The 27,326-nt window shown below is 50.7% G+C and overlaps 1 long non-coding RNA gene across 1 annotated transcript; it reads left to right on the top strand.

Annotated features, from left to right (window-relative positions):
* Positions 1 to 5,216: 5,216 nt before the first annotated feature.
* Positions 5,217 to 22,151, top strand: LOC119099330 (uncharacterized). Its single transcript, XR_005094345.1, has 3 exons — positions 5,217 to 5,278; positions 5,748 to 5,961; positions 21,963 to 22,151. It is a non-coding gene; the product is annotated as an uncharacterized LOC119099330 (long non-coding RNA).
* Positions 22,152 to 27,326: the final 5,175 nt, after the last annotated feature.

Genomic DNA, 27,326 nt, shown 5'->3' with positions numbered 1-27,326 from the left:
GCGTCATGATGGTGGTCATCGCGACCATGGAGATTACCACCATAGGGCTGGCTCGGGGCCCAATGCTGGCCACTTTTGGGGATGTTGGTGAAAGGTAGCAGAAATTGTGTGCCACCTATAGACATAATATAGACTGCACAAAGGAGATTGCATCACAGCGAAATTCGTTTCGAAGCCTCTTTAACTTAACTGTTTCGTCATAATTCCTTTTGATACACGTGCACGGTTGCTTATGGCGGCTCATTGTGCGCCATGCACACTGCTTTGCTTTATACTATGCAGCCGACCACCATCGCCACATCTAATGAAGGGAACCATGCAGTTTTATTCTGCATTTGGGAACTTTATCTTTACGTACCTGTCCAGGAGTGAAACGATTTTATGTGCGATGTAGAATTGGTGAGAAGTGCAATGGCGTGGGACGAAAACGGAAACGACTGTGCGAAGTGGGTTGGGCCGATCATCTGTGTCACTCGATTAAAAATGTACGCATGTGGAGCATCAACTTAACCATGGCCCTCTCAATGTGGCAGCCAATATAACAAACATGGAGCATTGACTTATTGACAGAAGACTAGCGGACAACATCTACACTACAGGCCTGATCTTCAGAAAACTGTTGCAATTCAATTGGCATGGGAACTCAACACGCTTACGCAAGGACACGTGTACTAAGGAGAGGGGGTTTAATCCTTAACGTTCTTAAAACTTCGTATTTGCCCCATGGGCGTTGACTGGAAAGAAGCCCCCAAAATGGCTATCTCTCACCAGCTAATCTTTGTTTCGTATTAAGGGGAACGTCGGTTGCCCCTGCGTCTGTTCGGAAATCAGCTGGCACCCACGCTGAGCGGAGGCCGTTACTCGTTGTCTTTTTTGCGAAGTGGAACAGTATAGTGTTATGGTGGGCACTTTTAAACAAGGAGAGGTTTTCTTTTGTTACGAAGCATAGATGTTTCCACGGAGACTAAGCAAGTGACGACCAACGCCAAAACGCTGTCAGCCATGAGCCAGGCTCACGAGGCGTGCGTGTTGCCCATGAGACTTTGTACCCGCGACAGCCTGTCGGTCCAGATCATCACCACTTTAAGTGGTCGTTGCTAAATCAGCTATGATTAGGGATGAAGTAAATATAACCATTGCAGCGCGCTGTCACTGGAATGGAACACACATGGGAGTCGTCAGCTGCACAGTGAACGTTGTCCCGGCTATCAGCGGATTTTCTACATTTGAAGATTTTGAAGCAAACATCAGGTATGATGTGATAAACCCACTCATCACTTTGTTATACTCCAAAGCGGAAAATACTGCTCTAGACCACACGGTTTCTGCTTTTAATAGCTGTGTTCCCTAATACGTCATTGGTTGATTATGCCAACTTACCTTGCACAACACTGATTGAGAGCTAATCAACGGCCGTTACACATTGAAATGGTGCTGACGAACGCCAGACATAAGCGACTCAACAATTATGTTTTATTGGCACTGATCGTCGCATGGGTTATGGAATGGCAGGATTTTGAATGACGTCGTTATGGTGTCACGGATACCTGGGTAACCTTGAAATGGTCTCCCAGAAAAGTCTGCACATCTTCGCGGGCGGAAAGCTCAGAAACCAGTAGGGTTTAAGGCTTAAGGGGGGCAGAACTGCGATCAACATCAAATGATCTGCAAGATGGCTATTTCAGTTTAAACCTTACAAATGTAGAACACTCCCTTTAAAAAACCGTGTCACAAATGCATGTTGCGTCCGCACCGCGGATTGGCTATCTATCATTCTCTACACATGACAAGTTGGCGTCAAAAAGAGCACCGCACAGAAACGTTTCAATAAACGTAACATTCGCGGCTCGACACTCACGATGACGATGCAGGCTGGAAGGCGCCGAGTACTGCCCGTGCGCAGGTGCGGACTGCGGACCGAGCACTGCCCGTGCGCAGGTGCGGACTGCGGACCGAGCACTGCCCGTGTGCAGGTGCGAACTGCGGACCGAGCACTGTCTGTGCGCAGGTGCGGACTGCGGACCGAGCACTGCCCGTGTGCAGGTGCGAACTGCGGACCGAGCACTGTCTGTGCGCAGGTGCGGACTGCGGACCGAGCACTGTCCGTGCGCAGGTGCGGACTGCGGACCGAGCGCTGTCCGTGCACAGGTACAGACTGCAGATCAAGCACTGCCCGTGCGCAGGTGCGGACTGCAGACCGAGCACCGTTTGTGAGCAGGTGCGGACTGCGGACCGAGCGCTGTCTGTGCGCAGGTGCGGACTGCGGACCGAGCACCGTCCGTGCGCAGATGCAGACTGCGGACCGAGCACTGTCCGTGCGCAGGTGCAGACTGCGGACCGAACACTGTCCGTGCGCAGGTACAGACTGCGGACCGAGCACTGTCCGTGCGCAGGTGCGGACTGCGGACCAAGCACTGTCCGTGCGCAGATACAGACTGCGGACCGAGCGCTGTCCGTGCGCAGGTGCGGACTGCGGACCGAGCACTGTCCGTGCGCAGATACAGACTGCGGACCGAGCACTGTCCGTGCGCAGGTACAGACTGCGGACCGGGCACTGCCCGTGCGCAAGCAGGTTAAGGCCGAATGCGCCGAAAGGTAGGCAGGTACTGACCGAGCACGGCCGACACCGTAGACACGTACAGTTCGAGTACGGCGGAACGTAGATACCCACGACCCGAGTACGGCGCATCTGGCACGCGTCTGGTGCATATAGTGCAAAAAAGCGCTTCGAACAGCAGATTTGCCACGTTTGTCACTCACTCACACCACCGGCGGCGGCGCGCCCACGTGGTGCGTTACTCTGGAAGATCAAAGTGCGTTGTGATGGCTGTCATTTAGCGTCATGTCACGCACGTCATCATGCTCGTTTAATTCTACCCAATCGGCTCGCTGGTCACATACATCTGCTACCAAGCGTTTGTTCGTCATAGGCACAGAAACAATCCGACACTTTTGCCACCCTGTTGCGGGGAAGTATTGTGTGTATGCCTTTATTTGTCTTGCCACTGCATTATAATGACTCGCTACATAGGATTGCGAAGCACATCATGATATTGTCCACGAAAATCTACGTCGCCGGGTTGCCGATTACGTATACCTTCCACCGATGGCTTTTCTGCTATCTTCACGAATATTTCGATGATCCGTCTGCCGTTCAGCGTTACGTTCGGTGTATAGTGGCCCGCCACATATTTAAGTCTCGGCACCAATGACGTCACTCCAAAGTGAAGGTAAGCGAGAACCGCCAGACGGTTGACCTCGGGACGAAAATCAACTGAACATCCAGAATGGTCAATCTCACCACCAAAGTATACACCCTGTTAACCGACTGAATCAGGAGGCTAAAATGCCCAGTGCATCACCAGAAGCCTGAGTGATCACCAATGATGTCACTTAATGTCTGGTATTATAAACGGACCAGATATCAGTGTCTAAATATCTGATTGCTGGTGAAAGTGGATGGACAATACCAGGTCTTAAATCACAACTAAAAGCAACACATCACCGCCATTCGTAGCTTAATCGGTATCAGGTCCTCGCGATCCCATCCCACCCGTGGGGGCATGGGGTCAAGTCGCTGTATGTACGCGCTCGCAAGATAACCAACACGGGAGGGAGGGGGGCATACTAGTGAAAACTCTTTACATTGTGGTGGTAGCGGGGTGGAGTGGGTCTCTGCATTTTCGATCTTGGCTGCATCCCTGTGCGTTCGCTACTTGGCTTCTGACTTAGATGGTCTGCGACCGGTGACAGCGGCTGCTCAACGCCGGAAAGGTCAAAGGGCAGGGGGAGCGTGCCAAACATTATGCTACGTGCAGCTTTTTCCATGAAGATTTGCCGTATGACTGGAATTTCACACTATGAAGATGGAGTGCCACAAGACACAAAGCAATTCTACGTTGTGTGAGCTCTGATCTGATATCATAGAATCAGAAAATTTGAAAGCTGCTGTGAATAATAACAAAACATGGTACCCAAGCACGGACCGCAGTGTGGGCCGCAGTTAGGGCGGTTGGACCCCATGGCTTAAATAGGCCCCGGGTCCGTTTTAGGGCCCGGACCAGGAGTTCGGAATGGCCCCTGTTTGGTACTAGAGCCGGAGACTGGCCAGACCTTTCTATTGTCTCATTGTAGGCAATTTAATTGCCCTTTCTTGCATTCCCATCTCATGTCAGGCAAAAGGAACTCTACCGACGCAAGTGGATATGCATTCAGTGTCCCGTCCTGTTCCTCTTCAGCAAAATGTGCCTCTGGTCGACTAGAGTCCTCTTACCGACACAGGCTCTCATGTAAATCACTCTGTGCCTTGATTTAGGGAAGCCACACTGTTTCAGTGTCCAGGAGAACGCGGGAGGCTTTCAGTAGCTATCGCTGACACCGGCCTTGTTCCTGCTTCGTAAATGGGTCCCAGGGTCCTAGTGTGCTCAGAGTCAACTGTTAAGCATTAGACCAACATCTACATACTGCACCGTCCCGGACCTTCATAGAAGTTTTTCATCGTTCCGGGGAACCTCTACAGACGCATCGAGTCCCTTTGGCTGACCTTTGAGAGGCCAGGCCTTCGTCCACGGGGTCGTACCCGGCAAGCCCTTCGGGCCCTCCAATCTTGCCCCATGGTAGCCTGTGCCGAGAGTCCGAAGGTCCCTCAGGGCCCAGCAGGAGGATATGTTCCCTGCCCTCCCCCCCCCCCCCGCACATCAGCGGGTGTGTGGGATTATATATCTAAACATCCGGGCGCAGCCACCGGATGTTTAAATATATACGGAAACACAATGTCAGTCGGCGGCTCGCTCTCAGAATGCAACTCCAATAGAATAATGGTATCTGGGTCCCAAAACATTCGCAAATTGATGCCGGTTTGACATTACGTACGGTCGTTTTGTTTGCGGGCTAAATATCCTAAATCAAGGTACAATTTCTCTGATTTCCTACCGTATTTTGGCGATTTTCTTCACGTATTTGGCGGAACCTCAGCCAACCTAGTGGATGACATTCTTTCTGAACATTTCCTTCGTGTATTTGTTGATTTACGTAGGCATTGCGGTTCACTACTGCGTTAAGCTAGTGGTGAAAACGTTGATTGGTGGCAATAATGCAATCGGAGCTGAAGTGTACATTTTGGGCCTCACTGTCGGATTTGGTACGCAAGTTCATTTTGGTTCTTGTGAAGCTATTTTTGGTAATCAATTAATACACCACTGTTTACCTGTCTCGTACGGCTTTGGTGTCGCACGTTCAGGCGTCGGTTGGCGGGATCTGGGAGGGGGAGGGGTTCAAGGTAAACTGATATTTATTACCAGTGCATTGTACACGGAGTCTAATGAACTTATACACCTATTCAAAAATCTACTGTGCATCTTTTGATATTATCTCTGCATGAGTTTTATTCTAAATCTAACTTAAACACCGTTATGGTAAACGGGAGGCCTTCGCGGATGAAACCAGTTTCCTGATAAGATGCCATCCCAGATACTTATGCTTTGTGCTTATGTTATTGTTTCATAGTCAATGTGTGATATTATACACGTGTACAAAATAGGTAGCAATCTGGCATGCCTTTATTATTAATTTCCAGAACTCCATTGCGTACACCATGTGCTATGCATTAGAATGGTCAAAATCCCAACTGGGCATGTGGCATTATCAAATTTCCTGTCTGTTGAAGATGAGTGATAATTGGCCTGATGCCTGCCTGCTTAACATGTGTGATTATTGGGCTAATGTTAGTGGAATGATTTTTCTTGCAGTCATAGCTTCTGGCCTGAACAAGATTGCATGGCTGCAAGTAATTTGAAGATTATGATATAATCGGGTTGGAGATACATACTTACATTGATGAGAATGAACACACTGACAGTGGCCTAAGCCATCTGCTTTTCCTGGAAATAGTAATGCCTTCCATGCCATGGGAGGTAGAGGCTATGCCCTTGCTTGAGAATGGCAATGATGAAGAAGGACCTGGTAAGTACAAAATCCAGTCACTCTAGTCCTCTGTTTTGTAACTGTTCCTCAATGTTCAATTTTTGTTGAGGTTTTTGAGTCTGTAGAAAGCTCTGAGGTGTGAAATACTGTTCAAAAAAGTAGATTAGAAATGAAATGATGATGGGTGATTACATTTTTTGTCAGCCATCAGCATGGAGAGCTATGCCTGCTATGCTATAAGATGAAAATCACTCTGACAAAGAAGTGGTAGTTGATTTGGTAGCTGTTGCATTGGTGAGTACATTAGGTGGGGTAAGGGCACTTGTCTAATTTTGGGAGAAATGAGAAGTAAGGTAGATAAGAAGGGTTATGAAATGTCAGCATAGTCATGAAAAGGTGATTGGTGATGATTGGTGTGGTGTGTGGTTATGTTCCCCAGTAAATTAATATAGTTATCACTAAAACCTAAAATGAGGGAAAAATTGAAATGAATGGAGAATGGGAAGAAGCATCTCAACATACATAATGGTAATACCGAAGCAGAAGCCACACCTCCAAACACCACTTAACAGGTAGTGGGTTATGGTCGGTGGTAAGCCCGAGTTAGTGTGTGATCTGAAGTAAAAGGTGGGGAAAGAAGGTGAAGTAAAGTTAAAAGACTTTCCCATCAGCCCACACATCGAACGCTCCATCAGCACACATGACGTCATGTATTCCAGCTGACAAGCGTGCTGACGAAAGAACCGGCCGATGCTCCCTAAATTAAGGTTTTTGGTGCCTCTTCACTGAAGTGACCCATCCGAGGTTTTGTCAGGTTGGAAGGCAAACAAGCTGTGGCCCGCTACTACTCTTGCGATATAAAAACTTTGATGCCCTTTGAATGGCCTTGGATTGGTGATAAGAACAATATTGTATGACTTATGGTGCTTCGAAATGAATATTTTGGTGCCCATTGTCGAATGGATTGGTCCAGGATGTCTTCAGTGGAGAGGCACGAACTTGGACGCGCCCCAGGAATGTGTTGTGTCTTGGAAATGGCAGTTTTGGGACCTTTTGTGGTTCTCCTGGAGTTGGGTACCTCTAGAAAATAAATCTTATAGGTGGAAGACGCAGCATTGTTTAACAACAACAGGCACAATATTACCCTTGCAATATGGCCTATGCAGTCGGCGCGCCCAAAAACCCGTAATTAACAACAAATATTAACAGCATAGCATTACCACTGATATGTGGTGCCTCTTAAAAATGAAGGTTTAGGGCACATTGTGGTTCTCCCATACTCTGGTGCCTCGCTAAAGTGACGATTTGGGGATATTTTTAGTCGCCCCCGAATTTGGTGCGTCTTAAAAGTAAAGGTTATGTGGACCTGAAATGGAGATTTTAGTGCTCCTTCACCATGAGTTTGGGCCCCGTCGGCCCAAAGGGGATGTACGTGCCCCCATGCCCTCGTCCCCTCTGGATCTGCCCCTGAGTTTGATAGGCGGTTACCAAGCCATCACTTAGGTATTGTTTATGTAGATCGCGTGGAAAACCATGACTTATTGCCAGCATACGCTATACTTAATTGCCAGCAATGTGCCGCATACACATGTTGGACACATTCTGTACAGTCACACTGTTGCCGATGTGATAAAGGACAAAAACGAGGTAGCTTGGACACAACTGTCCATGAGGTAACGTCAGCGAAGGGGAGTTGGTTCACCTAGCCAGTTGACCTACTAACTGCGTAAGTAGTTCTACTAGTGTACAAACTAACGAGCCCTTCGACCCATCGGTTCGGTTGCGGCCGTGTTTCGGTTTGGTGCGGCTGTCTGCTCCTATAATCTGTTCGACAAGTGATCTGGAATTTTGATGCCTGATCCGCATTGGGCACACTGGTTTGGAAAACCGAATACAGCTTGGAATATGTGAGCATCGCCAGATTGTGTGGTTAGGCATCAGCATCATTGCATCCCAGTCTCACACCATTGTAACAGCCTGGGTGCTGATAAGCCGCGCCGAGTAGGGCGGGACAGGTCACACAGCACTGGCTCCGCTCACTGGACGCCCGGCTGGGGTCCTAGCCGCTGGGCTAGACACAGCTGCCGCCACCAGCGAGCCAGCCGTCGGGAGCTGTGGTTCGCTGCGGCGGCCCGTTGGGACAGGCGCCCACCTGTCGCCGTCACCCGCCGCTCCTTCACCACTCAGAGGCGCCGGCGCCGCTTCCATACGGCCCGTGCAGAGGCTCCCTTGCCTCCCAGACCTGTCGCTGCGGTGGCGCCCGGACCTGCGGCTGCGATGGCTGCCGCCCAGGCCCTGACGCTCGGTCACTGCCTCGGCCCGCAGCTCTGGCGCAGTCCGGATGTGCGGCCGCGGCTCCGACGCCGCCTGGATCGTGGCTCTGGTGTCAGCCAGACGAGTGGCTGCGGTGCCGCCCGGACCCTCCGCCCCGTCGCCGCCCGGACCTGCCGCTCCCATGTGGCCCAGACCTCAGCTCCGATGCCGCCCGGACCGCAGCTCCGATATCATGTGACGTTCGGTGACGGAAGGTTCGGGATACCGAAATATCGAGGGTTTATTGGTGAAATTATGGTCACTTTTATGCTAGCAGATGTAAAAAAATTTGGATTAGCGAATATCATGAGCTGATAAGTTAATATGAACAGGTGAGAAATGATACAAAATATGTTCACAAGTCTTTTTGCTGTGCTTTAACTGGGATTTAATAAGGCTATGCTATCAAGGTCAGCCAGGATCGGTCGTGAAACCCTTAATAACCCAACGTTTCATAGTCCGTTCCGTCGAAATTATCGTTGCACGGTGTCAACCGGGGTCGTTATTGAGGTCACTTATCATCCTGTTGTCCTAATAAGTTATCCTTTTACGCTTCCCCGCCTGCCAGCCGGAGAACCCTGGTGCCCATCACCATGCGGGTGTTCTGGCGAAGTCATCGTTGCACGCCGTCGATCGTTCATCATCGAGGTCGTTGGCGCCTTCCTTTGCCGTCCGTTTTACAGTATGACAGCAGTTCTTCGGTTGGTCGGGCTCAGCGCAGCGGCGGTGTGCTACGGCAGAATTCAACGCCATCTACTGGCGGGCAGGTGCACCTGCGCTGTGCCGGTGTGGGGAGGGCGGGACCGGGCGCGGGTCCACGCGCAAGGCTACGCGCCTGATCGGCTAGCTTGCAAATTAGCGGACCAGCACCGAAGGCAGGATTGAACGCCATCTGCTGGCGGGAAGTGTAACCTGTGACCAGCCGGTAGGTGGCAGGACCGTAGGCGTGCATGCAGGCTCACGAGGTAGCGCGGGGCGGCGCATGCGCCGACGCGCGGGCCTGTGACCGTTCTCACCGCATGGACTGAAACCTGCGGCTCCCGGCGGTGCGCGCGGCGGCAGGACAGAGGTCCTTCGCAAACCGAGCAGCCTGCCTCATGAATGGGTCGCCGGTGAATGTGAGACGAATTGATCCGATCAGGTTAAAGCGCGCTGGCAAGTCATTTTTTTGTGTGATAGAGCTGTCTGACGCTGTTTGTACGGTTGTGCGTGTATGTTTTTTCCCTGGCTGCTTTCCGTTGTCAGGCTTACTGTCACCACTGACAAATGACACACAATAGCCACGGATCTATGTGGAGTGTCAGCTGATACCAAATACAATGCTGTCTGACCTCGCCAGTCTCTGGACAAAGCGGGGTAGGAGCCAGATCACTGAAGTCCTGATTTTAGACAGATAAAGTGTGAAAGGTGGGGAGTGTGAGAGCTCGTGGAGACAAGTGGGTTTCAGAGGCGGTCGGCAGCGGAAAGCGGTCCGAAGGTGGCGGGCGGCTTTGTTTTTTGTGCCTCCCCCCCCCCCCCCCCCTATTAGTCATAAGGGAATGTTTTATATTTGAAGATATTGAGGCGGATGTGATGAAACAAGCTCACATGTAATCATTGGTATACCCTTTAAGTGGAAAAATTGCTCTATACAGCACAATTCTCTGTCAAGGAAATATGCTTCTCAGCGCGTTATAGTTCGACTACATCACGATCTTGCACAATGTTGAGAGCCAGTTGACGGCTGTTATATCTGGAAGTCGCACTCACGAACGCCAGATATGAACGCCTCGACCATTATATTTTCCTTGGTCTTGGCCATCACATGGCTTATGGAATGGCGGGATTTGAATGACTTTATTATGGCGTCACAAATATCAAGGTGACTTTGAAATACTCTCCCCGATATACCTTTCCCCATTTTGCCGGGCGTGTAGCTCGGAAACTAGAGAGGCTTAGGTCTATGTGGTTATATCAGTTTAAAGCCCCATGCAAATGTGGGGAACACTCCCTTAAAAGGAAATGTTTCACATCTGAAGGTGGAGAGGCAAGCATCCGATATGATGAAATAAGCTCAGTCAGAGCTATGGTGCACTTAGTAAGAGAAGCTGGTCTAGACAGAACAATTTTTCTGTTTGGTGAGCATGCTCCTCAATATGTCATTGTTTGATTACGTCGTCGTGCCTCGCACAACAATGATTGAGAGCCAATTGACGGCTGTTATATCTGGAAGTATTGCTCACGAACATCAAATGTGACTTGACCATTGTATTTTCGTGGGCATTGATCGCCATTTGGCCGGTGGACTGGCATAATTTGAATGACGTTATTATTGGGTCATGGATGCCTGGGTGACCCTGAAAAAACCCGCACGAAATAGTCTGCGCATATTCGCGGGCGTGTAGCTCAGAAACTAGAGGGGATCTCAAAAGAGGCAGGGCTGTGAACTGCACCCAATGATCTTCAAGATGGCTATTTCAGCTCAAACCCCCATGCAAATATGGAATACTCCATGCCAAGAGAGTTTCACACTGGTATGAGACTTTCAACTGTGATAGTTTTTTAAAACTTATTCAGTGTAGTCCACGGCCCTTTCCTTTCTTCTTCTTAAAGGTCTTTGGTTTCCGCGCCTCTGGTTTTTAGACACCTGCGAACTTGTGCAGACTATTTCGTAACTAATTTTTTAAGGTCAGACAGCCACGTACAACGTCATAGAAACGTCACGCAAGCACCCCCACCGTACTGGCCGTGCGGTGCTCAAGGGCCTTAACCGACGATGTTCATGCAAGTAAATGATATCAAATCAGCGATTGATATGTAGGACCATCACAGAAATGACCAGAACACGCTCACGTACCGGTATTTGGGTTCTACCACCAACGTACCGATAGCACGACATCTCGAGAAGTTGAAGTGCTATGAGTGAGTCATCTCCTTCGCTACGGTAGTACCTTTGCACGACCAGTTTGGTAGTACCTCTGACGCCATACAAACGCCTATGGCGCAGTCGAACGATGGCGTTTTGAGCAGCACATTTACTAGTGAAACATTGTTTTCTAGAGCAGTTTTTTACGTTTGAAAGCATACCAGTAGTTACAAGTGAGTTTAATTCACGATATTCGACGTTTCAATATCTTCAAATTTGGAGCATTCCCTTCAAGCGGCAAACCATTACAATGCATTTCGGTCTCACACCACGTTCTAGGGTCTTTCTGTTAGACAGCTTCGCACGTTGTGGTCGTGCCAGCGCTGGTGGTGCGTGTGAATAACGAGCGTGGCGAGTCCGTTTTTGCCGCACTTGGTGCTGTTCCCGCGAGATTAGCCAGGTGTGCGCCAGATGCGCCGCGCTTGGTCCGTGCGTGCATTCATTCCGCCTTGGCCGGTCTGCGCGTGCCTGGAAGGCCTGCCGTGCTCGGTGTGCACCTGCGCGCGCGGCCGATAGCACTTGGTCCCTGCCTGCCTACATAGCCACCATGAGTGTCGACCCTCGTATATTGCATTTTTCAGATGTTTTATGTGCGTTCGTATGTTTAAAGAGAATGTTTCAGATCTGAAGGTATTGAAGCACGCATCAGATATGATCAAATAAGCTCATTTATTTGTATTGGTATACTTTGAAGTGGAAACGACTGTACTAGACAACACAAGTTGCGCGTGTAGTAAAAATGCTCTTCAATGCATTACTGTTTGATTACTTTATCGTACCTTGCACAACATTGATTAAGAGCCAATTGACAGCCATTATGTCTGGAAATCGTTCTCACGAACACCAGATATTACTTGACAATTACGATCTCGTATGATTACATCAACATCGTACATTTCTTCCGAGCGCTTTTTCGCTTCTCACGCTATTGCACTTTAGTAGTGACATAGGTTTACAAAGCACACCGTCACACTAGTCACAACGTTATAGGTAATCGGCTCGCTTGTCATGTGCATCCCCGGTAACAGTTTGCTGATATGTGTGCAAAGATTTCTGATGTGTTGGCTGTCCCGCAGCGCTGCGTCCCCTCAGTGGAGGCCCCGCGGCTAGCGACCGCGCCGCATGGAAGTCCCGAGACCAGTGACGTCACTGCGCCGGTCAGAGCCGGTGGGAAGTGGACTTATGGCAAAGCCCATGCACGATGCCCCTTTGTTATCTACTAAAAAATCTAATCTCTCGAGTACGAGGCGTATTGAAGCATAGGTTTAGTTAGCGTGGCCGCTTGAAAATACACCACGGGCGTGGGGCAAACAATCTTGAAGTACTGCCTGCCACACTATGGGTAGATTACGAAGTACGCGCAGGCACGAAGTCCAAGCAGGTCCGATCGGTCAAATAGATCCGTTAAATCATCACCAGCTCTCAAACTGGAAAATGACCTGGCACTGGGACGTGGTTTCACAATATGGCTTGGGAGGAAGGACCGAACAGTGACAACTGACGCAACCAACCCCCCCCCCCCCCCCAAAAAAAAAAAACACCGACGAACAGACTCCTCTCCAGATTTGGGCCCCTTTTCTCGTAGTTGTGGGTGCTGGAGCCCAAATTGGGTGGGATAGGGGACTAACTGTGGCTCGTAAAATAATGCTTCCAGAAGTCTCACACCAGATTCGCACCGCTCAAAAATTAGATTGGGGCGTATCTTTTTCAACCTTGAGGCTGTCCTGTGCAGAGATCAAGAGTTACGACTACACGAAAATATGGGTTTTACCTTTACGCTTCCGGCTCCACCACTAGATTCCGGGACCACTTCGCGGTGCTGTAAAGGCAAGTTGAATCATCTGTTCCGTCGTTTTTTTATCAATCCCAAAAGCGTACAGGTGAAATATGCGCTTTGATTAGCTTCCACAAATTGGTGTCCTAAAGGACTCAAATATATTTCTTTCAGATGCGTCACCATTGTCGCCCGCCCGTTGGCCACCGCTGAGTGGTAGCCGCGGGGTCGGGCGGGGCCGATGCCATGCGGCCTTTGGAGTTTGCAGCGGCCAGCGTGGAGGTTTTTACTGGGATGTGTGGGCGCACCCGTTGAAAACGACGTTGTGCATTTTTTTCTCACTTATTGTTCCTGACTGCATATTGAACGAATCCAGATAAAAATGGGTTCGCTGTTTTGACAAATTTTTGACCCAGTATTTATGGTTTGGCGGGCAGTTTTTCACCATCAGGGGCTCTTAACTTGTTATTTACTGTCCCCTCTCCAGCCGTTGCCAAAGCTCTAGCTGCGTCCCTGCAGTGTACGTAAATCAGAGCATTTACCTGAGATCACATACCACATTGCCAACTGCCCCACAACTTCCAGAACAGGGACGCTCAAAGTCGGAAAAGAATCCATTTATTTGTGTTTTCGAGGTAATTTGAGTCATTTTTCGCCGCAAGCCTCTCCTCCCAACTTATTTTGCGGAACTATGCCCTTCATTTCCCAGTATGATAGCCGGTGATAATTTTACGAATATGTATGACCGATCGGACCTGCTGATGACTCCTTGCCTGCGACGTCATTATTTCTGTCTTTCACAAGGCAACTGCGATAGTTCGCTTGCTGGCTCATCCACCGACATGATTGTTTGGACGAGTCCATTTCACACACATGGGGAAGTTTCTGGAGACGCAGAGCCATTTGACGTCTTCGCCGGGGCGGAACCATTGACGGCATTTTTTTGATTTGGCGTCAGGGATCGTAAGGCTAACGGCGTTCCCGGCCACAAACACTGACAAGCCCGCTCATTCCATGGTTTACGATGAAGTGCTCTTGGGGGTCACGTACCTTCGTAAATTTTCGATTTATTGATATTTCATGTGAAGTTTGGTTTAGTTTAGTAAGAAAAGTTCATGCAGAGACTGAGAAATGTCTGATTGGTGACCTGAAACTGCCCACACTTTCATTTTGTAAGGTCCGCAATGAAGGCCCGGGAGGGTATTCCAAGCGTCGGTGCACCAGTGCTCGCCGTTTAAGCGTGTTTCATGTCCATGGCGATGAGATTGCATCAAACCTACCTCTAAAGGTACGATATTAGTCAGGACATCCAAGCACGAGTCTACGCTTTTGTAGAAACTTAACATCTCTGCCACCTCGCAATATCTTGTATCCAACGCATTCATCATGGGTGGCGATCACACATCGCTTCTTACAAGCCCATCGCCGACCATAGGCCACTGGGACCAGATTGCAGCGCGTACTGCAAAAAATCTGATTATAGAAATCGGACCCATCCTGCCATCCATTTACGCCAGGGGCACGGCCAGGATTTGAGACGGCCCGGAGCTTACCAGGGTTTGCAACGACGAAAGGTTTGGGTCCCAACCCCAATCACAGTTGCTTTACCGGAGGATCGAGATGAGGTATCAGTTCCACGGAGGGAGTAATTGTTCTGTTATCCCTCAGCGGTACAAAAAACACGCACGCACGCACGCACGTACGCACGCACGCACGCATGCACGCACGCACGCACGCACGCACGCACGCACGCACGCACGCACGCACGCACGCACGCACACACACACACACACACACACACACACACACACACACACACACACACACACACACACACACACACACACACACACACACACACACACACACACACACAACGGATGTACCCTGATCACAGGCCCTAGAGCAAGCACGTGCCCTATCTGGAAGAACCGTGCACATCTTTGTTTCTGCTTCCATTCATCGGCCTGCAGTGGGCGGGATAGCTTCGTGAAATAGACTCGTCCAAGCGATTAAGATGTCAATGGCTGTGTCCTGCAGCCAATAAGCGAGCTCTCATAGCTTCCTAGTGCTAAATAAGTGATGGTGCGCGCCTGTTCGTAGGCCGTAATCCACCCGAAGCGTGGCGGGCAGTAGTTGTAGGGTGTTTGCATAACGGCCGTGGTGTATTTTCAGGCAGGCATGCTTAACTTAGCCAATGTTTTAATATTTGCCGATGGAACGCTCGGCAAAAATGCCTCAGGGCGCGTTCGGCCGGGGGGATTTTCAACACATAATTATCTCTCCAATAGTTATCCATGGAGACTCGCCTTTTGCATTCGGCTGGTCTGGAAATTATTCCCCGGGTTCGTCTCACACGCCCCGTGCACAGCCAGCGGTCATAGCTATGCACAAAAATGAGATTCTCCGTCTCGGCCCCGCTCTGAAAATTTCCTTGAATTCACCTTCGGTAAGGAAAATTGCGTGGGGTTATTTCTGTGTTGGTAGTGCCGAATGCCTTAGCGGAAAATTTTCTGACATTGGAGATAATTTTCTGATATTATATGCCGGCCGAACGCGCCCGTAAAATGTTGTGATCCGTCGTAGCATTTACCTGATTGGCCGCCAAGTGAAATTGTATAAGTTACCACATTTAAAGGACTGAAGCTGAAACAATGAACTCGACATGCATATCGAGGCGGAGAATCTGTCCTTTTCATCAAAAGTAAAGCTTAAAAGAAAATGAAATTTGAACCCAGGTGACGTCATTAGGTCGAATCATGCATTGAAGCATTGGGATGGCCACGGTCTGGAATTAACCAACAGATTGAGTAAGTGCAGGCGCGACGCTCACCTTGAAAACTGCGCGTCATTCGCCCAAGTATTTATTTACGCGGAGAGGTGACTGAGCCGCGGGCGGGCGCGGACGTTTCCAGTTTGCTCGGGAATATAGGTGGAAATACAATGTAACATCATTTTTCGAAACTCTATTCTTAAATTACTATGTGTTAGTTTTCAACTTCATGCTAGGGCCGGGCACTTTTTCAGCCTAAAAACCGAGGGACTGTCTTGGAGAATATCCCGTATTGTCTCCTTCCCTGCCCTTTGCCTTAGTCCCAGGATTTTTAGCTGCGAAGAAGTCTGCTGTGTTCGTCAGCGTTTCGCTTTGCCTGCAAGTGATAATTATAGGCGACCCGTCGCCAGTTGGCCCCAAGTCGGGTCGAAACTTTGGAAAAATGGCTTAGTTGTAGCTGGATTCCCCCCAAATGTACCCATGCGGTGTTGCCACGGGGTCTGCTGGCTGCTTACAGCGTGGTATGCTGTCGTGCAACATTTTATCAAGATGCCTCTGGGGGTTTTTGTCTAATGAGATCAGCGGAAGTTATCGCTGCCTGGTTAAGTTACCGCTAGGAACATTTTAAGATATCCCTCGCCATTATGCATGCAATTTTAGCCCTCCAAGCATATACGCTTGTTCTTGTGCACATTCGAGCCTGTTTTAGATTAAAAGCGGTGGTGAAACCGAGGTGGTTTAACCGATAAACTGCATCATAGCATTCCGTGCGCTTCAGTGTCTACAAATAAGTGCACGGGTAGATTAATTTTAATGCTGAGTTCACTCAAAAATGGCTCGTATTGTCCGACTACTTAGTTCAACCAGTGAAAACTCGACGGGTGATGAGGGGGGGGGGGGGGGAGGGGCGGCACGGTAAGCACTTCCAACATTGAAGCGATTAGAACTAGGGGCATTCCCACCCTATGGCGAAACTGAGTATGCATGCATACAGTGTCTGTACCCTTGTAGGACAGTGGTAAGTGGATACCGTGGCTGATCTTCTCGTGTGCCTGTGATCACACACGGGCCTTTTCCCGCTTCAGGCAGAGGATAGTCCTTATCAATTTGCGGGTCTCCACCCGCGGATGAGGTTGTTTCGCGTAATAGGTGTGGTGAGGTCAGGTTATCAATAGCTTGACATGGGTTTGTTTGCCAGAACCATTTTGTTGGCGCTTGTTTGTTACAATCAACGAGGCACTTGATTTGAATGCTTCTAAGTCACTGCATGCTCCTTTAACCACGCATGGGCACGAAGCCAGTTTCGACTTCGGCTGCGCCTTTCCGAAGGTGTAGCTTTCCTTCAGTCACGCCGGACTCGACTCCGGCTTTGAGCTTTTTTCCACGGCTGACTTCGGCTTCGGCTACATACAATTTTTCGTCTTTATGTCATTTTTAAGTGTTAGGTACTAGTCGAAGTAGTCGCTATTAGCCCAACTAGTCACTGCTAGTCGAACAATCTGCGAATGATGGCTCCAGCTTCGACATGTTGCGATCTTAAACCACTGGCTCTGGCTTTGTCGTGACATGCCTGCCGTAATTGCCATCTTGCTTCACAAAAGCAATCCTGTTTCCTTTGGCCCCTGTGTATCACGCGATCAGGGGCGCAGTTTCCCAGAATTAGTTTGGGAGAGGGGGGGGGGGGACGGAGCGGTGAAAAATGACTCAAACTGCCCAAAAAGACACCAACAAAGGGGTTTTTCATGGGGTCAGCCCACAATCTTCTCAAAGTTGGGGGGGGGGGGAGGATGCCCCAAGTGAATAGGAAACCGCAGCCCCGCACGCGGAGGTTACAGCTGCGACCGCTATATGAGTTCTATAGGGAGTGCAACACGAGCGTGATTGAAAGCCAAAAACCAGCTCGTCATTCTCAGAAGTCGGCACCACCTAACATCTGACAACGGCCGGAGAAGTGATTATCTGAAGCGCTGTGTTTATGCTGACACACGAGACAGGACCGCGGATCCGAACAAACGTGTTCCGTTTGGTACATAACCACCTCGTAATCATTGCCCCGCGAGACCCCAATGATAGTCCAATATCTTATTCAGGTTTGGCATACGCGGAGATGGTTTTCGGTCTGCAGAGCAGCTTCTCATCCTACATTCGGCTTCGCCCTCGGTAGCTGACTTAGCTGATGAGTTCGTCTTTTGACCCCGGTGTTTCGTAAGCTGGAGCCGCGGACGTCATCTTCGGCCACGCGTGGACAAAGTTCGAAGTCAGTGGCTGTGTATTCGACTTTAGTTTTTGTTTCACAGCGCAATCAGGTTTGGTGCTTACTTGGTGGGATGACAAATACAAAGCGTAGGTATTCGATCTGGGCCATATTTGTCTGTTGCCGCGTTTTGCGATGCCATTTTGCACCTGTCCGTTGTCCGTATCTTGTTTCTCCACATATAAGATAGCAATGTGGTTCTTCCAGTGTTGTCGGTCTCATAGCGGATAAAAACGCATTTTTTGCTTTTAGGAATGTCGTAGTACAGGTCTTTTTGCTATAAATTATATTAACAAGAATCATGTGTTCAGTTCGGACGCACCGTTTTTTATATCACTTTAAGAAGTGACGCGAAATGCTGCTGGTTGTGCTTCTTTTGCGGTCGTGCCGTTACACGACTGTAATTTCCAGATTTGGAAGGATGGGTGGCGAAATATATGTCTACACAGATCCTCAATCCTCTTCACCATTTAAAACTGAACGTTTGAAAAATGGATAATAGGCGCGTTGAAATTGTTTAAAATGGGCAGCCAATATGTCTGGTCCAGACGCTACGGGCAGCAAGTGGATTGGATGCAGGCAAGCCTAGCTAGCGGGGCCGATGGCCACTTCTCGGGAGCGTGACCGGCTATCGGCTCGCGCCGGGATGTGGCGGCGCGCGTCGCAGCAACGCGCCGCTGCAGGCGCCCGCTCGGCGGCGGCGGCGGCGGCGGCGCGACGGTTATCGCGCGCCCCGCCGCCGCCGCTGCTCCAGCGTAGGCCCGGCCTTTGCCGTCAGTCGACAGTCGAGAGGAGCCGCCGGCACTTGTCATCTCGTCGACCGGGTCACTCGTCATGGCGTGGTCTGGCATCGATCAGGAGGACGCGAGCAAGACCGGCAAGGACGCCACATCGTCCACCAACGCCTCCCGCAAGTCCATTTCGTGCCTTCTTGCTCGGGCGATGTCTCGATGGGGCTCCCGATCACGGTGCTTTGGGTCGTTGAGTGCTGTGGTTGCGTATAGCTAGCATGTCACGGCCATTGTGTCGGAGTTTATTCCGGCCGGGCTGTGCATATTAAATGTCACGGCGATCACGCAGGTCATACTTACACCGATCTTAAATAATAAAAAAACAAGGCCTGACTGGTGGTTGCTGCGAAGTCACTGCCACAGATTGGAAGGAGATTTTCTGCTACGTTTGGTCGTGCTCCCTCTTGACGCTGGTGTGTCGACCACGATAAGAGTGGCCCCAAGTGACCTGTGACCTGAGTGACCTGTGCCGCGTTATTTATTTGGCTTGGTGCAAATTCTCGGTGTGCATTCTCGCCATGGATCTGATTTGCCGGGCATGTCTCATTGGGGTGGCGGGGAGGGAGGGGGGGGGGGGGGACGAGAACCCCATTGTTTAACCCTCGCGCCCTGATTTACCGTTTTTCGTAAGCGCATTGATAGGTGGAGCGGAGACGGGGGGGGGGGCTACGATCCACCCTGCCGTTTCCAAACTAAGAAAGAGCCTAACTGAGCCTAGCCAAGAAATGATTGGTCAATACTACGTCAGTGATTGACTCCACTATGTCAGGTCAAATGTCAATTGTCATGAAAGAGCGAGCTATTTTAGCTTGATATGTTCATATGTACAAAAAACACGGTAGAAGCGACACGAAACAAGCTGTTGCACCCTCCCGTCCCCGTCCCTCCTTGATATCAGGGCGAGGGCTAATGCATGAATAAAACTAAGGGTAAGCAACCCATTCGGCCCCTTGGATATCTTGAAAGCTTTATGGCCGATATCGGCAACGAAACGGCGTTCTATGCATTCCGACAATGTGTACATTCCAATAAAGGAAGCCTCGGGACGGTCTGAAAGAGGTAACAGGGACCAAACAAGATATCAGGGGTGTTTATGATCCAACGCGAGTGGCACGTTTATCAGGCGATTTTTACAGAACGAATGCGTAACAATAATTAATTATTGAAGTAGTGCTAGACTGTGTTTTTTTAATTCGAAGTTCATTAACATGTTCAGGAGACAAACAGTGAGGATAAAAATCCTCAAAACAGGCGTTAATTGAACTGATGCCGGAAGAAACGGTCGTGCGTTGCTATGGCATGAGAAAAGAACACATATGCCCGAATCGTTGTGGCAGACGCTGCCAGGGGTGATAATGAGTCTGAAAAGTAAAAGATTTCCACTGTCGGCCATAATGCTGATGTCAGCTCGTAATTGTTTACTGTAATAATCTTGCCTCCCCCCCCCCCCTTGTTTGTCGCTCTTGTCGCCGCTTTTGGTGCCCGTCTCCAGTTTGGCGTGTTGCCTTCGACATGCAGTTATTTTTTTACGTGATGTTACTGGCACAGGAGCAAAATGGTACGTAACATGGCGTTTTAATGTTTGATGTGTCAAATTAAACAAGTCCATTCGCTTCCATCACTTTGGGGCGATGACGACAAGAAGTCTTCCCTTCGAAGCGCTTCACGCGGGGATCTTTTTTCGTGCTTTATCCATTCACCGTACTTGTCAAGGTTATACACCTTACCTCTCTACACCCCTTCTGCTCCACATGAACACGCATTTGTCACTGTTTATGTGAATTGGTTGTGTAATAATGAACAGAAAATGCAAAGCTTTAGATCTAAGTACCAAGGAGTATCCCTTACCTAGCTTCATTGATGGCCTGCAAAGCTCTTCCGCCTGTGAGAAAGCTCCCCTTTTTTAGCCCCGCGCCTACCGCTGTCATTTTACTTTTGGTGTACGACAACGGTGACTCTTATGGTGACACCTTCAGTGAACCAGAAACGGCATGATCTCACCAGAAAAGCGTAGAACATGATAAACGGCGTGTGTTAGACGGGTTTTGTCAAGAAATGTCATAATGTCAAGAAGTTTTCATAATGTCGCGGAAGAAAAGCCTCAACCTTGTTGTGTCATGCGGTGTGTGATGTCATATTCAGCCAACCACCAGCCGGCAGCAGCAGTTAACGGCCAGGCTGTTGGCCGCTTGTGCTGTCATTCCTGGTCATCTGACGGGTGTCAAGAGTCCGGTATGAACGTCGGGTAGAGAAATTGCATCCAAGATCAAGAACTGGGAATGTTGAACTCAAGGATATCAATATCCATTAACGTGCTTAGTGCCCGCCTTCTAGTCTCAAAATTATGTACAGAGATAAAGTATTTCGGTCAAAGATTGCGGGTGTACACGGTCAAACTGTTGAACAAGTGTACTTTATGCTGATTTTGAAATGCACTTAAAAGAGGGCGTGCTGCTTTAAGTGTTATCAACGGGTTTTGTGAAGTTCTATGCCCTTCTGACCGGTGTTTCTATTCGACACCGCCTGCACCCGACCGGGTACTCCAAGCATCAGCTGAACCTGATCGTCGCTGACACCGGGCGTTCCAGGCCGGCGCGTCCGCCGAGTCCTACTCGATGGGACAGGTCCACGCAGAGCTGCTGTCCGCGCGGCCGGCCGTGCTGCTGCCCCTCGTGACCCGTCTGACGCGTCTCACGCCGCCCGCCCGTTTGCAGTGTCAGGCGGCCAGCCGTGCCGCTGCCCCTCGTTCACCCCGTCTGACGCGTCTCACGCCGTCCGCCCGTTTGCAGTGTCAGGCGGCCAGCCGTGCTGCTGCCCCTCGTCACCCGTCTGACGCGTCTCACGCCGTCCGCCCGTTTGCAGTGTCAGGCGGCCAGCCGTGCCTGCTGCCCCTCGTCACCCGTCTGACGCGTCTCACGCCGTCCGCTCCGTTTGCAGCGTCGAGCGGCCGGCCGTGCTGCTGCCCCTCGTCACCCGCCTGACGCGTCATCACGCCGCCCGCCCGTTTGCAGTGTCAGGCGGCCAGCCGTGCCGCTGCCCCTCGTCACCCGTCTGACGCGTCTCACGCCGTCCGCCCGTTGCAGCGTCGAGCGGCCAGCCGTGCTGCTGCCCCTCGTCACCCGTCTGACGCGTCTCACGCCGTCCGCCCGTTTGCAGTGTCAGGCGGCCGGCCGTGCTGCTGCCCCCTTGTTACCCGTCTGACGCCTCTCACGCCGCCCGCCCGTTTGCAGTGTCGAGCGGCCGGCGTGCCGACTACGACGCGGCGCTCTCGGCCATAGGGTTCGGCCGCTTCCACTGGTGGCTGCTAATCACCATCGGCTGGGCGAACGCGGCAGACGCCGTCGAGCTGCTGTGCGTCTCCTCCCTGCTGCCGGCCGCTGAATGTGACCTGCACATGACGCCCGAGCAGAAGGGCTACCTCTCGTCGTTCGGCGTTCGGTTGGTGAGAGGCACGGCCGAGTGGTGCTGGCTTGGGTTCATGCCGGTTCGTTGTATTGCCCTCTGCCTGTGTGTCATGACTCGAAGACTTGAATCATTTGAAATGAATGTCACGTCAGCAGGGACAGCAGCAGGATTTTCCACACTGGAAGATATTGAGGCAGCATGAAGCGTGACGAAATAGGCTCATTTGTAACTCATCGTATGGTTTTACGTGCAAAAGACCGCTCTAGACAACACAGCTTTGCTATTTAGTAAATATGCTCCTCAATACGTTATCGTTTGGTTTCGTCATGGAATGTTTACATGACTTCGGTGGCTGTCAAACTAGTCGTGGGGTAAGCTTGCTTTACGGTGCTGGAGCAGGTTTTTTGAATGTCAAAAAGTGGTAGCCCTAGTGGGGAATGTATCCTGTGCAAAAAGAACATGCTCTGTTATATACCGACACTTTTATATAAAGCACTCGGTGCATAGCATGATAGCACTAGCTGTATGCTTTATTCTATTATGTAGTCAGGATAGTTCTCATTGAGATTGAAGGGAGTGTCGCATCTTTAGCGCACTCCAGTGAAACACCAGGACTAGTTGGTGTAACAATAGCGATCAATAGTGTTACTGCGGCACTGTCAAGACATAAAAAAGGCATCGTGTTTCATTATTTTCGAGTCCAAATTATGCTGTCAGCGCTTTGTAACAACAGTACGCTTCTCTGCAGTTGCAACCTCGTTGTCATGACAATGACCGTGCGTACCTCTACTGGTTGTGAATAAAAGAACGTCTGCGATTGGCTCAGCGGGAGGGGCCCGTTACCGAGAAGTTGGATTGCGGAAGTTCGGACCAGTGCGTCACATGAATCATGCGATACTCACATTCCCCAAGCTAAAGTGCACCTCGAAAAGAGCCTCTTTGATAAACGTCATACGGGTGAAATCAGGGTCATGGTATAACGTTTCGTTGAATTCGCAAGATCATAGCTTCATACTCGCATATATTTTGTCTAAACAAAGTGTTTGAAACTTGCGTAACTTTTTTACACAAACATTTTGAAACATTGGTGCGCTGTAAACATTATAGAGCATAGGCGTTGAAAAAGGAAGGCAAATGAAATGCATTGCTTTTAAAGTTGCGAGCAGGGAATCAAAGAAAATATCTCCCGCATGGTCCGCTGTTTAAATAGAAATTCTGATCTATTCAGAAATATTTCGAGAAAACTGGTATCACTGATCGAATCATAACTGTCTGACGTAAGATAAAGTGAAAAGTACAAGAACGTGGGATGTAGTTCACAGTTCTGCCCTTCTAAGGGCCTAAGCCATGCTGGTTTCTGAGCTACACGCCCACGAAGATGTGCTGACTTTTTCAGGAATACGATACAAGGTCCACCCAGTGATCCATGGCGCCATAATAGCGTCATTCAGATCGTGCGATTTCATTGGCCATGCGGCGATCAATGTCAGGATAATTATCATTATTGAGTCGTTCATATCTTAAGATATTGGTAAAAGAATCCCCAGCAACATTTTGCCAGCTTAGAATGGTGGGCTGCAAACATAACATTGCTGGGTGAAAAAGTTGTCGCGCGGGTAGTGTTCGTGGCCTTTTTCGCGCGGTCGTCCTTAATGTAGATAACGGGTCCACTTCGGCTCCAAAATGCGTAGTAGAACTAATACAGAACCGGAAATATTCGCCGCGGCAGTTTTAAACCGGGCTCTGTGCTGAAGATATGATAACCCCGGCACTCAACACACCGTCTCACTAGTATAATGTGGGTTCAACGAGCTCACTTTACCTCGCGCCCTTATCAGATCGCTTCAAAGGACCAAAGATTGTCAAGGACAATCTTGCCAAGCAGCTCCACGACTCTCAGCCGCTCTGTAACCTGTCTGATACTATCAAGCCCCACCTACCGGATGGTTTTCTTTGCCGAACTGTACACGAACGCTAGTGATGGAAGGCGACCTACCCCCGTGCGTACGTTGCATCACCGCCTGTGACCAGTATGACGTCAGCGCTCCACCCACACTGGCTTCTAAGGAACGATGATTGGTGTGCTTGGTTGGTTATTTATTGCGCTTTTGTGAGCATTTTACGCGTTGTGGTCAACAGGTTCGCTCAAAAGGCAATAGTCTGTGAATCGTCATCTCGGTAAGTACTTTGGTCAACAGGATATTGTCTCTTACTGGATTGGCTCCTTCGGCAAAGGGGCAACCAAAAACCTTCGTTTCGGAAGATCATTATCTTGTTTCAAGGGGCACTCGATCCATGGACGCCATAAATTGTCCGGAGCCTTCACTGTAGATGAAGTTGAAATTCCAGGGCACCATAATTGGCCGGAAAATCTTGATTTTCCCTACGAACCAAATTTTAAGGTCACCACCATCGGGGGTGTACATAGGCGAAGGGGAGGGGGCACGGAGCACGTAACCTTCCCCCTTAGGTCCTTAGGTCACGAGGGGCCCTTTGGTTTGCTTGGGGTCTATCAATTAAGAGCCCGATTTGAGGGCCCGAAAAGCAGGCCGAAGATCATATTAATGGACCCAAGCCCGAAAACCGGACTCAAATGGCAGTCAGAAGGCACCTTGCACCGATCAGAGCTCACTGGGACAGCGAGAGTCTCTGTGTCAGTCAGCTGACTGAGACCACCAATACCGGACAGTGGGCTTCGCACCGGTCTGGGCCGGAGGGGCCATTTCCCATGCGGTGGCAAAACTGGAGCCTGTAATTACCAGTCCGAGGGCCTCTTGCACCGGCCGGGCCCCTGAAACAGCGAAGGGCCCCTGTACTGGTCATGGACCCGGAGCCTAACAGGGTACCCTGAATCGCAGTGGTCTCCAGGTCGGCCAGAGCACATTGGCTGAACAGGGACAGGGACGGGGGCCCGGATGTCAAAGGATCTCTTGTGTTGGTCTTATGTCCATTGACATCGAAAGGATATGTGAGAAATGACGAATGCAAGAGGTTCACATCCACATAAGGCCGTGGAAAGGCCCTGTGACAGCCACGAGGCTCCAGTACCGAACGAGGGCTCTCCCGCATTATTTCAACCAGTGACTGATAAGTCTGATTGATGTTTCGGTGGACTTATAACGCTCCCTGTGCTGGTAAGGGATCCTCTTGCATCTGTGAGTGCCCCAGCGTCGATTCGATGCTGAGATGTCCCGTTTAGAGGGCTGCCGCATGAGGAAGGGGACCGGTGTGTGATGTGCCCTCTAAGGACCTACATATCGACCAGGGGAACCCTGTCCTCGTATGATCAGAATGGCAGCCGCTAGGGACTGTGGCACTCCAAAAATCGACCAACGTTACCCTTGCATTCTACCCTCTCAGACCAACTGACCCGCACATGCGCCCGGCCGCGCCTGCGCCCGGCCGGCGCCGCTGACCGCACTTGAACCGCGCACCGAGCGGCGGCTGTCAGCCCCGTGACTTCACGCCCACAGCAGCCGACGCACAACGCTGACAGGAAAGCTGGGCTGCTGGAACGGCGACGCATAACACACTGCAGGGATCCGGGCTGGAACGGAACGCCCCTTCAGCTTTACCAGGTGACCATCGTGTGTTGCCTGTGCAGCGCAAAGTCGATTCTTTGGACGGAATTAGCAGTCACCACCAACATGACCAAGTAGAGATTGCACCAACACGTCAGGTTGGTGGCGCTGCACGTGCTACTCCGTCCCAAGTATCAATCTGCATATCGGGCAGGGGGACCTGCGGCCCGACGACAACGACAACGACCTTCTTCTTCAAGTGATCAGTTGTTTTCTAAAGCGTTCGAAAATGCCACTTTCCGATGCGTGGTCGTTTTCGCTCGCTAGTTGACCGCCGCCACTGGGCATTAGCTGCGGGACCGATGCCGCGCGGCCCGTGGAGGCTGCAAAGCCGGGTATCGGCGCGTCTCCCAGACGGCAAGCGCAGGCGTTTTGCTGATGACATCCACAAAGGGTGGGCTTGCACGGGCGAAGAGGACGGAACACATCAGTGCAAATCGTTGACACTGTTTCAGTTTTGTTCAACGCTATCGTTCGATGCCCGAACCCCCTCCCTATCTGTGTGATGGCCGCGAAATTCCGGCAACTGCCCTGACTATCGCTTTATGGGAAGGGCCAGATGCATGCTTGATTGTGTTGCCTGTTACGTCTGGCTTCCCGGTTTTGGCGAATAAGTTCAGCATAAAGTTATGTATGTTGGATATTGTTGGCCCGCTATCTGCGCGAGGATTTCCTTGTCGCCAATAGCGCTGTCGCGGACGCCTCCAGATGTCCGAGGAGCCATTCCTCCATACCATTTGGGTGTTGCCATTGACCACGATGGTAGTGTGATTGGATTGTTGCACGCCAGCGTCAAATGCGTGCGGTTATTTCAGATGGGTGGGCCCGGGTAAGTTCCATTAACGGAAGCCGTCGGCGGCTGTCGTGCCGTGGATCAGCATCAGTAGCACGGCCGGTTTCTGGTGACGGCTGTGACTCGCGATGATGGCACCACCATCACAGCGACAGGCAAAAGAAGTAGTCGCGGCAAGGAAGTAGTCTGTCCGGACCTTTGTAAGCTGGTTTAGTGCGGATTGTTGTCTACTGTATGCCTGCCATGTCAAGTTTCCCGCTCATGTCCACAATGTGGCACACGTGCGCTCGACGACGGTTGGCGACTGGTGACCCTGCTCCCCTGTATCCCTGCGACTGCGAAGCCCCGAGCATTGTCCCGACTGTCGCAGGTCTGATGATCGGCGGCTACGTCTGGGGCGGCCTCGGTGACGCCATCGGCAGGAAGGCGACGCTGATCTCGGCGCTGCTCTTTAACGCCCTCTTCGTGCCCTGTCGTCCGTGATGCAGACGTACTGGCCATTCCTGGTCTGTCGCTTCCTCAGCGGTGTGGGGGTACGTGTGTCGAGGGAGGTGTGTGCCCGGCTGGGGTGCGTTGTACCCAGCGGGGGTGCGCGCTGGAAGGGGGAGGGGAGGAGGTGCCCAGCAATGGCGCGTAGTAACGGGAGGAAGAATGTGCCGGTGTCAAGATATTGGCGCTGCTGCGAGTAGTGCGTACGACAGAACTGCGTCGGCAATGGTCAAACGCGACATTATGTCTGCTGCCGCTACAAATTCAGCGGTTAAGCTCATGAAGCTCATGCCTCAAAGATTATACCCGACATTACTCCTGCTTGG

The sequence above is a fragment of the Pollicipes pollicipes genome, unplaced genomic scaffold (assembly GCF_011947565.3).
Source record: "Pollicipes pollicipes isolate AB1234 unplaced genomic scaffold, Ppol_2.1 Scaffold_4740;HRSCAF=5597_pilon_pilon_pilon, whole genome shotgun sequence".
NCBI classification, from domain to species: Eukaryota; Metazoa; Arthropoda; class Thecostraca; order Pollicipedomorpha; family Pollicipedidae; genus Pollicipes; species Pollicipes pollicipes.
This window is presented reverse-complemented; position numbering and strand designations above follow the sequence as displayed.